This window comes from Urocitellus parryii, chromosome 5 (assembly GCF_045843805.1).
Source record: "Urocitellus parryii isolate mUroPar1 chromosome 5, mUroPar1.hap1, whole genome shotgun sequence".
Lineage (NCBI taxonomy): Eukaryota > Metazoa > Chordata > Mammalia > Rodentia > Sciuridae > Urocitellus > Urocitellus parryii.
Window position 1 is genome coordinate 80,138,993 of NC_135535.1, and position 15,857 is coordinate 80,154,849.

The 15,857-nt window shown below is 38.6% G+C and overlaps 1 pseudogene; it reads left to right on the forward strand.

Moving 5' to 3' along the window:
• Positions 1–825: 825 nt before the first annotated feature.
• The window catches only part of LOC144255012 (protein O-mannosyl-transferase TMTC1-like), a 386,709-nt pseudogene continuing 371,677 nt past the window's right edge, over positions 826–15,857 (forward strand).

Below are 15,857 nucleotides of genomic sequence, written 5' to 3' on the forward strand. Positions count from 1 at the left end.
GAAGAAAGCACTGTGACCACAGACCAAGAAATCCTGGAAATTACTAAAAGCTGAAAGAGTCAGTGATTGGCTTTTCCTCTACAGACTCTGGAGGAGGGAAGCCCTGCCAACACCTGGATTTCAGCCCATTGGACGTGATTTCAGTTTTTTTGCCTCCAGAAATATGAGAGAATAAAGTTGTGTTTCAAGACCCCAAGCTGTGATAATTTGTCACAGCAGCCATAGGAAACTAATATACTACATTTATAAAAATTGAGTAATTTTTTTATTTATTTAAAGAAGTTTGTTGTATACTCTGGACTTGAAATCTCTGTAGGATATATACAATGCAAATATTTTATTTAGCATTTTGCCCTTTCTTTCTCTGAATAGTGTCTTTTCATAATTACAAGTTCTTAATTTTAATTAAATTCAGTTTATCAAACTTTTCATTTCCAGTTGGTGCTTTTTGGTTTCTATTTTAAAATAACCCATTTATTACTCTAAACATTTAAATCTAAAATCCATCTAGAATTGATTTCCATGAATGGAATTGAGCAAAAGTCAATATTCATTTTTTCCTTTATTTAATTGACCTAGTGCAATTTATTTAAAAAGTGGTCATTTCCCTACTATACTGCAGTTATATCTTTGTCATTAATCAAGTGGCCACATGAGTCAGTTTTGGTTGTCTGGAAAGCTGATGCCAAGATGGAATTAGGAGTACAAGATTCATTAAGGGAAATGTAAAGGGAAGAAAGATTAGTGGAGAAGTCATAGGAAAAGGCAGGAAAACCATACCTGTGAGCATCTGCCAACTATGAAAGGAGAAGAATAAAAGGAGGAATGCAGAAAAGGAGAAGACCAGACCCCAGGACCCTGCTGCCCTTAGCAGCTGATGATTCCCAGGAAGACTATACCCTGAGCATGAGTGCTGCTCTAGATCCTGGAGGCTTCATAGCTAGTGCACTCTTGGTGGTGGTCCAGGATGATCCAAGCACACCTGAAGTCCACCTTTGCACCATGCAGATCCATCGTCTGTGGCTATTCAAACTCCATTGTTTCCATCAGCTCCTCCCTGAGATGATGTTCTAAGAGGATGATGACTAGGATGAACAACAATCTTCATTTTTGCAACTGTTTTCAGTGCTACTATCAGTACTCATTGTCTTTGTTCTTCATTATTCATTCTCCTCACCCTCAGCTGTTACCTCTACAGGTCTTGGTGGTTCACCTGGTATTGTGAATCCAAACCCTCATTCCTGACCTATCAAAGTCTTTAATAATCATGCCCATCTTGGGCCAGGGTTGCTGTGCATATCCAAGTATGGTTACATTTGGACAAGGAAATGTCAAGAGGTATTACAGAGCATTACCTGAAATCACACATTCCACCATGCCTTGTCAAGTAAAAGCAGCCCTACCTCATCCTGATGATCAGGGTCAATTCCACTGTCAGGTTCACTCCTTTTATCACCTGATTGTCCCTGGACATAGGAAGTTCAAAACAAAAGGCAGCTGACCTTGGTAATGGGTCCTATGCTTAGTTCCCTGGCCAGAGTATGCACCCTTAGAAAACAAAAACCTCTAAGGATGAATATAGTGTTCTATTGGATTGGTTGCTTCTGGATGGTGTGGCATGTGATATATTCATTGCACCCCTTGATCACAGGTCTACTCCCACACCTCCTTCACTGTGAAGTGGAGCTTCTGACTATATGCTGTGTTGTAGGGAGTTAGGTATTCTTTTTATTTTATTTTTTAAAAATGGACACAATAACTTTATTTTATTTGTTTATTGTTTTATGTGGTGCTGAGGATCAAACTCAAATGTTAGGAAAGTACACTACCACTGAGCCACAACTCCAGCCCCTGGAATCAGGTAATCAGGAATTCTTTAAAAATCTGGCTGTAATGCCAGCTGAGGTTCTGTGGGCAAAACAGACAAACACAGACCTAGAAGCACAAACTCTTGACTCTTCTGGGACAGAAGTGGCTAAATAAATTTGCTATCAAGTAGCCAGACCTAGAGGGAATTGTAATGTACTGGGAGGTTCCTATTAGTGTTTGTTACTGTCAGATTGTATATTCATGGGCAGTACTAGCTAGCTCACCCGGGGTTGTCCAGAGGGTGAGAAAATACACATTTGACTCTCAAGAGAATAATTTGTAAACATCGACCTCTTGAAAAGTTGTAGTGGTTTTCAACGGAAAGATAACTTTAGCCACTGAGTGAGTTCCTCCCTCTTCTGATTTTCCAAATATTTCTTACAATTTCTTTAGATAGCCCCAATATAAATGATATTGGGCCCATTTGTAGCCATTCCTGAGTGAGATTGTAATGCTCATACCTACCTACCAAACAGATTCAAAATGAATCAAACTTTGGGTTTGGTCAAAAGGAATCCCTCAAATGGCCATAGGTGTGAAATGGAAATGAAGTGCTAGTACAAAATTGGTGGGTGACTTTACAGTCTCTACTTTCTCTAGCAGATATTAACCACTTGTTCTCAAAAAGTGTGTGTGTGTGTGTGTGTGTATGTGTGTGTGTGTGTGTATGTTGATTTATTATTAATTTTGCTGATAAGAAGAAAGCATAGTATCCAATTTATAGATAATAATAAGTATAAAGCATACTTCATTTTAAATCTTATGTGGCCAATTGATTCTTGTAGAATGCTTTTATTGCTTTCTGCCAAATTCTTATCCATAGTCAACCTATGGTTGCACTTGAAAAATGAATATAGTTCTGATATGAATGTTGATTGATATTTTTACATTGAACAACATTAATGAGTAAGACAAAAGTGAAATTGGAACTTTACTCTTTTGCTAATGACATGAATGACTTATTGGTTGAAAGGAATAATAATGGTGTTTTAATACTGGAGTAATATTTTCTAATTTTTGTGCTGTACACAACATAATGTTTATAGAATTAACACCTTTAAATTTAATCTACATTAGTAAAATTTTTCCTCTTACATTCTGTGTAGAAAATTCATAAAACTACACAACTGTGCAGTTTACAAAAATAATAAAAACAAGTCCTTGTTTGTAGCAGCTGCCAATTTCGTATAAATTCTTCTCAAATAGCAATTTCATGCATGACCCTGGATTTGATCCCAGCACTCCAAAAACAGAAACAAAATAGCAATTTTGAACTTCCAACATGACATCACTGGCTGTGGAGTCATGAAGAGAGGTGCATTGGCTCACTATTTATTGAGTATTTTTACCGTCCACACATAGAAGACATAAATAACTTCAAAAGCACATGTAATAGTAAAATAATTAGGAAGTAATAAAGTTTGTGTTTCCTCCCTTGTTTTAAATGACATTTATTTAACTGTCAATTTAAATAATTTAATTTTTAATAATACTTATATTTAGCAACTGGCTTTCAAATTTTTTAGAAATTTTACATTTGGCTCTGTTACCAACTCTGCTGCCTCTGGTTCTATTTGTACCTGATCCCAGATGTATCATCTCCATCATGACCAGAATGCAATTTTAGGCCTGTCCAGCCATATCACTTGGTGGGTCTGGCCAAATTCTGATCATAATGGGTCATTTTTGTAATTTAGTCACTTGGAGTCACATGAATCCAGCATATTCTCTCTACCAGAGCTCAGCAACCCACCAGGAATTGCTTCTGAGTCTGTATAATTTACTCCTGCAGATGGTATGGACTTGTCCCCAAATCCTATGGGTCTGCATTGGGATTCTCCCCCAGGGCTTGTCAAACACGTTATAGTGTCTTTTCCCACCACAACTTAACACAGGGCTGTCTCCCACACATGCCCCAGGTGGGACTGCCGCTTGCACCACAGCCTGCTGCACAGTCTTTTCCTGCCATCAGGCTCTCTAAGCTGTCAGCCTTTTGGGTATTTAAGCTGAAATAATATTCATGTGTGTGGAATATGCTGCCTCTACAACTAGTAGAGGTCCACCAGGACATGTTCCCTTCTAGAGATGAGAGATATAGCTTGCAGCAATTTGTGTTTTACTTTGGAGGGAATGACCTGGCTACTTGATGCCTGTATACTTTTTTGATACTCCAGGATCCTGAATCTTCCTAGTTGTTTTTTTTTTCCACTCAAAGGAAGGCATAGTCTTACCAAGACCCTCATATTTATGGGTTTAATGCAAATAAGGTGGGGGAGATCACTGCTGAGAGCCATTGTGAACTGTGTGTGAACTAAAGCCAGGTGGAAGCCATTAGGCAAGAAATCCTGGGATGGGACTCCCAGCAGCAACCCTGCTGGTTTGAGATCGCTTGGTTCATGTGGCTTCCTACCTAGATGCATCTATGTTCAGCACAGCATGGGAGATGGGGTGACCTGCTAGTGCAACACAGCATCTCAGAGATGGGTATGGTTGCCAAGATGCCAATCAACCTGTTTATTGCAAGATCCGTACTATACCCAGAAGCAAGCATGGAACCAAGACTACCAAGACTCCTCCTACTGAAACCTTATCCCTGCCTTTGATGTACTCCCCCTTAAATAAAGAACCAGAGCCTTTTTTTAGTTCTAGCTCCTAACAGGATTCAAAGACCTATCAAGTGTTCCCTTTTATATCTAATTTCTGACTCTGTCTCTATTTCTTTCTAATTATTTCAGACTTTCTATTTCTCAAGTGGCTCATGCCTCCTGAGCAGAACTCTACCCTGGTAGGGAGCTGGCCAGCTTGCAATAGATCACCCTTATTAAGTAGGACTGGGCCACTTCTGTATTCTCAGGAATTTTTTAAAAATCAGAGAATTCACTATTTTCAGGGTCACCAGTTCTAATATGCCCAACACATATATCAGTGTCTCATTCTTTCCCAATGACGGTGGCATAGCAGATCAGCCTATATTGGGAAATTTAACCTTCTCTGGAGCTCTGTTTAAGTCTTGAGCATGACCTTCAATTTTCTTTGCCCCTCCTCCCCACCGATCGCAGAAGATGAGAGCTCTTTAAAAGAGGCCAATGACAATGGAATGAAGTCCCAGCCAAATAGGATTTTTTTCATGTAGCTTTTGATTGCCAAATAGTCATTCTCAGCTTTTTATTAACTTTTGCCAAAGCATCATTCAGGTAAGCAAGCAAGAGTCACCCAGTTCCACTGTCCTTAGAGTTACCATTTCTCTTACTCTTCCCCCAATCCTGAAACATTACATGAGCTAATGTATTCTCTTCCATTGTTTAAACTCCCTTTTTATCAACAGTGAAAAAATTCACAGTTTAATAAACACCTTGTAAAGTGCTAAGGAAAATATTAAAGATCTTCCTAATTCATGTGCCTGCCATGACCTTTGCATATCCTTGAGAGAACATCTAAAGAATGCAGGCTTCTCTGTGAGTTTGGCTCAGTCACAGAACTCAGAGTCATTCACTTATCTCAAAGCAAACACTCCCTCTTTTCAGGGATCTGGCCAGTCCTTGGAGGGATGAAATATTGTTGAGGGGATTAAGTGCAGACCTATGCCACACAGATTGTTAGAATGGCTCTTTCTTTGTTCTAACTTGTATTTAAAGAGCCCCACTGGGAATAAGACTTTGGAGTCTCCCCTGTGGAGAAGACACTCTGCCCAGGACTTCCCCTTGGGAACTCTGAAAAGCTGCCCTAGGATTCCCCAGCTACATGACTTCAAGTGTTAGTGTGTTGATGTATTTTTTCACTTCCCTTTTGTTTTTGCTTTCATATCATTAATAAAATAAATGCTATCTTGCATAAAGTGAGTGTCTTTATTGTCTATGGAATCTGACCTGCCAATTTCAGCAGCTGCAAACATGTAACACTTCAACATTACACCTTATGCCTGCACCTATGTTTCACCATCAGTGATGGCATATTCTTGCCAGCAGGGCTGGTGGGTGATACGCCCTGTGAGCTGATCTTAGTGTCTGCTTTCTTGGACCACTCCTGGTACCAATTTGTTTTTTCAGATTGGTATTTCTAGGAAGCAGACTGATGATTATTACTGTGTAGGAAGTTTATATGGGCATAATTTGGTATGATCGCCTGTGAAAAAGAAGACAAGAAATTTGGATTGGATAAAGGGGAGGTCTGTGCCATACTGTGACTGAAATGGCAGTTAGAGTTGTCATTAGTTAGGACAAGAGCATGAAGAAAGTCTTCATAACCCAATATCCTTTGGTCATTGAATGCACACCATCCCTGGAAGGGGTATGTGACCCTCTGGAGATGCTCCTTCTTTAGTCAATATAGTTCTGAAGAACTGATATCTGAGGATTTCCCATCAACAGCACTCCCGTGTCTGGGAATAAGTCCTTCAGTTCTGAAGAGGGATCTGGGAAGCTCAGGGCTATCATGTAACAGTGATAATTTACAAGGGGCATGAAAGTGTTAATAGACTTTCAAATGTAGAAACTTAGTGAGAAACATCTGAGATTTTTAGATAACTGCGGTGGTAGTCCTCTGTATCCATGAGTTCTACATCAGGGAGTTCAACTCACAGCAGATCAAAAATATTTGGGAAAAACTATTGTATCCGTACTAAACATGTAGACTTTTTCTAATCCTTATGCCTTAAGCAACACAATATAACAACTATTCACATAGCATTTTCATTGTATTAGGTTTGAGATGATTTGAAATGTACCAGAGGGTGTGCATATTGTTATATGCATAATATATATATATATATATATATATATATATATATATATATGTATAATACTATATATATAATTTGAGCATTGGCAGATTTTGATATATGTGAAGTTTCTGTAATCAATCCCTCCTTACCCTAATCCTGAAGGATGACTAATATTTTACTTATTTATTTGGGTGTAGGGTATTGAACCCAGGGCTTCAAGCATTCTAAACAAGCTCTCTACTACTGAGCACACCACCCTCCCTCCAAATTTAATGTTTTTAAAAGAAAATCAGCCTTCAATGAAGATAACAAATTTAGCAGCCAGAGTCAGAGGTTTTATCCACTTAAGTATTTATTGAGCAGCAGCAAAACCCAGAAACTAATAATCAGACCCAAGTGATCCACTTGGATGAGAAGAAAATAGTTGTGTGCATCTCCCTGGTTGCCTCATAGTTTAAATAAAAAGTAAACTAGGAAGAAACGTTTCTGAAACCAACTTAGTCCCAAATCCAAACTAAAAACAGGAAATGGAACTTTCTATAGGTGAAATCAGGGAAATGGGGTGAGGAAAAACAGCCAGTGAAGCCTCTGAACAGGAAGGGTCAGCATGCAGTCCTTGGCCAGGGACACCCTTTCTCCTGTATTATTTATTTATTTATTAATTTATTATTATTATTATTATTAGGAAGGTGCATTTGGAAGCACCTGGAAGTTGGGATTGCAGGACTGAGAACCCGGTGGGGGTGGGGATGGCAGAGCGGCTTTGGGACACCAGCTCAGGGACACCAGCTCAGGGCCAGCTGGGGAGCCTTTCCAGCTCCGCTGCGTAGTCCAGGGTGCTGAAATGGCAGGCAGTTCCAGGAAGAGGCAGCCACTTCTTTGTCGAGGAGGATGGGTGTGGAATTGGAGACTGGGCACCTGCTAAACCCGCCTGACCTGGTCCTGTAAGGTGTTGGCCAGATGAAGTTCTCCCCTGCCACATTGTGAGGAGATGGACGCGCACACAGGCTGGCCCCTGAGGGTCCCTTCCCTTCTCTCCCCAGCGGCCACAGTCTACACCCACGCTCTACCTGCCCGAAAACCCACACTACCAGGGACGTGGGCCCCCGCGGGCTGTGCACTGCGGTCCATCTGGGGTCCTTATGTGAATTCCGTTGGTTTTTATTTTGTGTGTGTGTGTTCGGGGCGGGGGGGGGGTGTTAGGTCTGAGCAGGATCCCGCGGCGTGCACAGTGGTACATGGTCAGAGGCAGTGTTGGCTGGGGCCAGCTGCCTGTGTCAGGGTCGCTCCCTGCAAGGGGAGTTCGCACACGTAAATGAATGGGCGGTGAGAACAGCCCCGCTCTGCTGGGGCATCTTCACCAACAACCTCTGGAGCAAGGGCGTGGTGGAGACACCAACTACAAGACCTCAAGTTCGCTCTGTGTCCTCACCTTAAAATGCTCCCCTGCCTGGAGCTCCCTGATACCCCTGAGTCGGGAGCAGTTGCGGGACTGGCTTTTTTTCCTGTCTGTCTGTCTGTCTGTCTGTCTATCTATCTATCTATCTATCTATCTATCTATCTATCTATCTATCTATCTAATCTACTATTGTCCTTCCCTACAAGCTTGTCTACTTTTTCTGTTTCCCAGACTACCCTCCACCCCAGGTCTCTTGGGTTTCTGGGGCTGTTTGTCAGGTAATATACACGACATTCTGCAATTTTGTTTGCTAAACGTTTATTTATTAAAGGTTGTAGGTGAGCTTTTATGTAGATAATTTGCCTTAAATATGCATAGGCTATTCTCATTTCTTAAAAATTCTTACTACTGGATCAGTGAATGGTCTCCTTGTTACAGGTTGCAAATTTAATAAACTGTCAACTTATTCAACAAACATTTTTAAAGTAACCTTTATGTACAATTTTCCAGCCACAGGGGATAAAGGTCCCCAGTGTCATAGCTAAGGTAAATCATGATTGAGGGAAAGGTGAATTTTACAGAAAAAAATGTATCTGCCAAATTAATAGTATTTTAGATATTTAAAGAGGATGGAACACAAATGGGGAGTGAAAAGGGATGCCTTAGAGTCTATCCTTGTAGTGTCTGAAGGGAAAAAGCAGGAGAGTGGTATTCCTGGGTAATGCATGCTTTGATGAGTCCCTGAAGGAAAGCTTCTTCAGAAGAAGTCTATTTTTGATAAAAATTATTTTTGGTCTTATTTTGGAGCAATATTCATATTTTACTCATAATTTTGAGTTTTCAGTTATTCCATTCTCACACACACAAAAGAAAAAAAGAAAAAGATATATTGATCATGTTGATTGAAGTAATGGCCTTATCCCCCACCCAACATGGTAATAAGGCATTTCTGTTCTCTAGAACATCAGTTATGTCTAGGATGAAGTCTTTTATACAAGTCTTATGCATTTACTCCTCACATTTGTTGCTTTCTAGATACTCTCTTGTTTTTGTATATTTGAAGCAGGCTCAAACACATTCCCACCTGGGAACTTTCTGCTTTGTAGTTCTGAAATTCTCTTCCCCTTTATATTCTCCAGATTTGTCCCCTCACCTCTGCCAGGTCTCTCTATCCAGATGTCCTACCTCATCAGAGAGGCCTTCCTTGGCTACCCTATATAGAGCAGCTACTTCTTCTCTCCAGCACCAGTGTTACCCTCTAACCCTGCTTTGTGTTAGTGATGCTCATTGCTCTGTGCCATTATGTATTTGCTTAAGTTCTTCTCTCCCCAATACAATGTAAGCTCCATGAGCTGCATCCCTAACCCCTATATTGGTTATGAAGCAGGAAATTTTTATTATTGAATGAATGATTATTTTGTGAATATTTAGTTACTTTTCTAGATTATGAAGTTTGGTCTTTCTCTTTTTTATATGCAGGTCTTATTTCCCAAAATATTAATCTTTTTCTTCCTCACTCTAAGAGTGAAAATAGAGTAGGAAGTCCCTGGAAAAGGCCATTGTAGGCAAGGGTGCAGAATTAGGATGAGAGTGGCTGCTGGGCATGGGCAAGGGAAGAGTCTTACAATGACCTGGATGTTGAGAGGAGGTGAGCAGTGTCAGACATGGTGCTATATAAGCCAGAGGACAGAGTTTCATTTTAATCTAATAAGTTGCAAGACTTTACGCAGAAGTGTGGGGAGATCTAATACAAGTTTATAAGCTCACTGTAGCTTTGGTGTGAGAAGTTGATTACAGGGGGATGACAGTCAAAATCGAAAACTGACTAGAATGTGTTTGTTGTGGTCTAGTTGAGAGGAAGTGATAGATTCAGCCAGGTGGTAGTAATGGTAGAAATGATGCAAAGTAGAAAAAATTTGGTACATACTCCAGAGAAGGAGTTATAAGGAACAAGTGAGACATTGATTATGGGGAAGGAAAAGTGAGGGATTGAGGATTAGCAAGGCAATCTTTGCTGTAGTAGCAACTCTCCAGTAAGCCTCTCACCCACTCATGCATAGCACACATATGCCTCAGTACACTCCCACACCTATATCATATTCACACTCTGGAGAATTCCAATCAAGATAACATGGGTTCAGTCTATCTATGAACTTTCATCTAGCTCAATTTTACCACCTTGTATGAAGGAATTTTATGAGAGATTTTGATAAATGTCGTTTTAAAAACTAACCATACAAATGTATTTATAGTACACCCTAGCTGAGTAATATTGCTTTAAAAATGAGATTAGTTAAGTCTTTTTTTCCCCAAACCATATTTGCTTCCAGTGTAAATGGAGATTCTTTTCTCAGTTCTCATAAACCATCTTAACTCTCTAGTTTTATACTTGGTATCAGGCTTTCTCATCAGCAGTCTTAAAATCTACTTGCCACATTTTAGAAAATAAAGTAAAATTTTGAATTCCAAGTTTCTGGCTCCTGTCTATTCCTTAAGGATTTCTTATAGATTAAGTACAGCAGTATCTCAGGCAATATGTGATGGTATTTCACATAGTTATCTCATTACTGCAGCTGCTCCATATATAGTGATTTCTTTTGATGTTCTGAAATCTGAGTACACTCCAAACATCAGTCACTCTCTTCTAATCTGTGTCAGGAAAACAAAGGTCTGTGTAGATCATATGTGCACATTTTATGATAAGATGCATATGGACCACCAAAAGCTACACATACCTTCCTTTTGATATAATTTCATATAACTCATAAAAGCATAATAACAGAATAAAACCATCTCAAGGTGTCCTAAATTTCAGAATAAAACCATCTCAGGGTGTCCTAAATTTCTTTAATGAAAACAATGAGATCTTTGCCTCTTTTAAATTAAAGTGATAGTGTGCAATCTAAATGTTTGCTCTTAATTTTTCTCTGTATGGGAATGTGCATTAAGGATTGAATGTAGAGGACACCTGGCCTTTCTCCCTTGAGTGTTTCTCACCTTTTTTCTATCTTTCACATGAAGGCTTTTAACACCAAAAATAAAAATGTGGAAGGACCAGTGTTGAGTGTCACGAAGCTGGTAGTTAATACTAGTTCTTGTGGCTTTCATTTGCAAAGAAATGAGCAAGAATGTTGCAAGTAAGAGTCAAAGAATCACTGCTTTCTATGATCATAAAAAATAAGTATTTATAGGAAATTAGAAAATGTCAAAAAAATGAAAATAAAAACTATATGTAATTCCACCACTCACAACATTTGGGGATATTCCATTATATATATATATATATATATATATATATATATAATATAAATACACATACATATACTTATTAAGCTTATGATCATACTCAAGTACTATTCTATCTTCTTTTTAAACCTAACCTTATATCTTCAATATTTTCTTTTACAATTCAACTTAAAACTTATTTTATTACACAGGTAAGATCTTTAAGATTTTTTTATGCACCATATCTTTCAAAAAACAAAATGGGAACTCCCTGCCATGCATTTTATAATCCCCTTTCAAAAAACACATATATTTAAAAAAATCTCTCCATATCAATAAATACGGTTTCACATTATCATTTTTCTTTGTCCATAATAGTTGTGTTGTGATGCCATCAAAATTAATTTAATCATCCTCATATGTTCAAACACTTAGTTTTCTGCTTCAGTGTTTTATTCTTATCATTAATGTGGTAAGGAACATTTCTGTACATACATAACTTTGTGCACAACCCTGGTTAGCTATTCTTGTTGGACTCCTGGAGGTAGAATTTCTCAAGCATTATTTATTTTTTAAAGCTTCCTCCAACCTGGACAATATTATAAGGTACACTCTATACCTTGTATTATAAGTATAAGACATACCTTATACTTCTTAGTATACTTATAGTATTCCTTATACAATAGTATACGTTGCCTGTTTTCTCCCATTGTGCTTGTTATTATGAATGAATTTTAAACAAATGGCTTGATGGTCTGACTGAGTCAGAGAACAGTGCTGAGGCAGCCACAGGGGGGATGGGTTCTGGGGGTTGCTGAGGCTAACCTCTTTGAGGATTGTATTCTTTTCCTGCTTTCCAGCGGCACCCCCACCCCCACACCCAGCTCCCTTTCTGGAGTGTGATATTCTCTGCAGAATCTTAACTGAACTCCCCAGCCATTTTGTCCATGGTTCTTTCAACATTACCTCTGAGCGGTGGCCTGTGGCAAGTGGGTTATTTCATTTCAGGCTCTTAAGAAAGCTGGGTTACTTGGAGGATGTGTAACACACAGTTGGGTTAAGTCACTTCAGAGCACTGGTGTTAGATCCTAATATTTCATTTTAGTAAACTTTGATGGGCACATGATTACTTCAGTCATTCTGGTGGAAATGGGAATGGAGTGGATCTCTTTTTCATTCCCATTAGATCAATTTGTCAAACTACGATCTGGAATGTTCAAAGTTTCAGAGGTTATAAATTTTTCATACTTTCAATGTTTAGAATAAACATTTTCCATCTGTGAATTCAGATCTTCACATTTTCAAATGAATTGATAAAGAGGAAGTGTTAGCATAAGATAAGCAAGTCAAGGGCATGAGGGTAAAGACAGAATTATTGTTTTGGTAAAGTGGTTTGAAGTGTAGACAGTACAGACAACCTCAGTGAGAGTCTTTATGCTTTTCTCCCTACCCCTGTCCCTTACTCCATGCCATCTGCATGTACAGTCCTCACTTGAGGATATTATATCCTATTTTAAAAATCCAAAGCAACTTAACAAGTCTCTCTGTTTTACATTTCTATCTCAGGGATTTTTTAAAGAGAGTTGAATAATAGGTTTTTCTTATTTTTTCCTTTCCTTTAATTTCTTTGTAAGCTTAGAATTTAGCTACTCAGATCAGTGAGAGTTTATATTACCAGGATTTTAATAAAAATTTCAAATTGTTATAAGTTTGCCTATCCTTTTAAGTCTCAGATGTAGCTACTAATATGCATTTGGATGTTCTGAAACTTCAGAATCTTGTGGAGTGGTAATTAGATGATGCTCACAGATGCATCCTCTGGGAAGTTGATTCCTAGTGGCATCATGGGCAAGAGGACGCATTCATTCCTGGCTTGTTGCAAGGGCTGGTAAGACAAAACAGGCATGGTGACTTTTGCCTAATTCGTGGTCCCTCTGACTCTGACCCATGGTGCTGCAGGACTTCCCTTTGAATATTCAGCAGTTAGAAAAAGGCTGACAATGAGAGCTCAGGAGTAGGAGGAGGACTGGCATTGATTTATACATGGAGGAACTGGCTTAGCACCTGCCTCCTAATTGTTTGTATGAAACCAAAGTTTCTCCAAAGGATATTGTACTGTTTTTACAGTTATTTACCATAGTTTGGTTTAGGATTAAAAATGCTGTTTACTCAAATATATAGAAAAATAAATGTTGGGGTGATATTTAATTTATTAATTTCATAGTGTATCTTTATAAAGAATGAATTCCCTTTGCTGTTCTCATGGCAGTTTTTGATATTCTCTGACTATTCTTATTTTGGCTAATGTGTTTTCATGCAATAGCTGCCATTTTATACTGCCTAGCAGTTCTTGAACTGATGTACACCTGTGACAAACTGGCTTTAAGAATACACAGTGGAATTTTATTCAGCCATAAAGAAAAATGAAATTACTGCATTTGCAGGAAAATGGATGGAACTAGAGACCATCATGTTAAGTTAAATAAGCCAAACTCAGAAGGTCAAGGGTTGTATATTTTCTCTCATATGGAGAAGCTAGAGATGAAAAAGGAAAAGAAAGGTGGTGGCAGATCTCATGAAAATCAAAGGGAGATCAGGAGAGGAGAGGGACAAGGAGGTTGGAGGAGGAGAGAATGGAAGTGTCAGGGAGTGATATTTGCCAAACTATATTGTTATATTGTGTACATGTAGGAGAATGTAACAACAAATTCCATCATTATATACACTTATAGTGCACTAATAAAAAGTGTGGAAAAATAATGATGTAGAGCCATTTATAGTATGAGCCAGTATGAGTACATCTGGCATATATTGAGAGTGCACAAAGTCATTAGTATGGAAAAAAATTGTAAAAATTGTGTCTATAGTATTATTTCATTGACATAAAATTATGTGTGTATTTACTTATATATTACATGTTTATATGTGAATATCTGCATTGAGAGACATTTGTGAGAATAATCACCAATGTTATCATGTTACCAGTGGTTATTCGACAGAATTTTGTCATTGTTGTTGCTGTTAATCTTTCTAATTTTCCGAGCTTGAATAAAAATATTCAAAGATATAATAGAGAAATTTTGTAATCTAAAAAATATCTTGGATTTAGCCACATGTGGTGGCACATGACTGTGACCCCATCTACTTGGGAGGCTGAGGCAGGAGGATCACAAGTTTGAGACCAGTCTGGGAAACATTGTGAGACTCCTGTCAGAATTTATAAAATAAAAAAAGGATTGGGGATGTAGCTCAGTAGTATGCTTGCCTAGCATGCATGAGCCCTTGGGTTCAGTCCCCAGTATGACAACACACACACATGTACACACATACACACACACACACACACACACACATACACACACACACACACACCAAATAATCCTGGACTTGCTTTTGCCATGCTGTTGCCTGTTGCTGTGTACTCTGTTCACATACTGCAACAGTGAGTTTCATTGGAATATGGAGTAATGGATCAAAAATAAGGTAAAAGCTTAGTTGATCCTTTCTTTTTTCAAAATGTTCCACTTGAAATAATACATGATGAGCAGGGAAAAAATCAAAAACCTCCATTAAGTTAGTTTGTTTATCTTTATAAATCATTAATTGGCTCTGCTTGACAGCTTCCCTTTATTAGTGTTCAAAATTGGCATTTAAGTACCTCTAGGACCAACTGCTTTTATGATTAACCACAATTATCATTATAAGTAAGAATAAGGGCCCAGTTTTTGTTCCAGAATTTCAGGATCTAAGGTGTTTCAAGCAGCAGGCATCTTTGGGCTGCCTGTCATGATGGGTTATTATTCCTGCTTTAAATTTATTCATTTTTAACACTCCCTTTGTATTCATGGTATTTTTAATGCAGCACTAGGAAAGCTTTGATGGATGACAAAGAAAGTTTGCATGGCATTCTTCAAATTAGAAAGACACATCATTTTCAAAGTTTCTGAAATTCAAGTATAGTTATTTTGTGGGCTATGACACAATGTTATTTGTCTAGACAGTACAGTGTAGATATTCTGCCTTGGGACCCTCCTTTGACTGTGTACCAGGATGAGTTATGAGGTCCACATTAGCCACAGTTAATTTACACTGAGCCATCTGACAACAAACTGAGGGTGCACAAAGACTTTTCAAGTGAAGCATGGACTTAGCAGTTGTATTTTCAAGTCCTCAATATCCATCTTCCTAAAATTGTTTGAACATGTACCTGTGATGGTAACACCAACCTAGTTCTTTCTTTGCTTCCATAATTGCCTTTCTCTAAGTTTAAAAATATAAGTTTAAAAATATCTCTCTTCTGAGTGGTATTGTGCTGCATGTGTAAAACCTGCTGAGGCACCAAATATTATGGTATGGATGTGAGGTGTCCTGCAAAAGCTCACGTGTGAGACAATGCAAAAAAGTTTGGAGGAGAAAGGACTGGGTTATAACCTTAACCTAATTAGTGAATTAGTCCCTGATGGAATTAACTGGAGGCAGTGGTAACTGGAGGCAGATGGGGGTATGGTTCGAGGAGGTGGTTCACTGGGGGTATGGCTATGAGGTATATATTTTGTATCTGGAGAATGGAGTCTCTCTGCTCTCTCTACTTTCTGAACATCATGTGGGCTGCTTCCCTCTGTCTGCCACAATCTCAGCCATGAT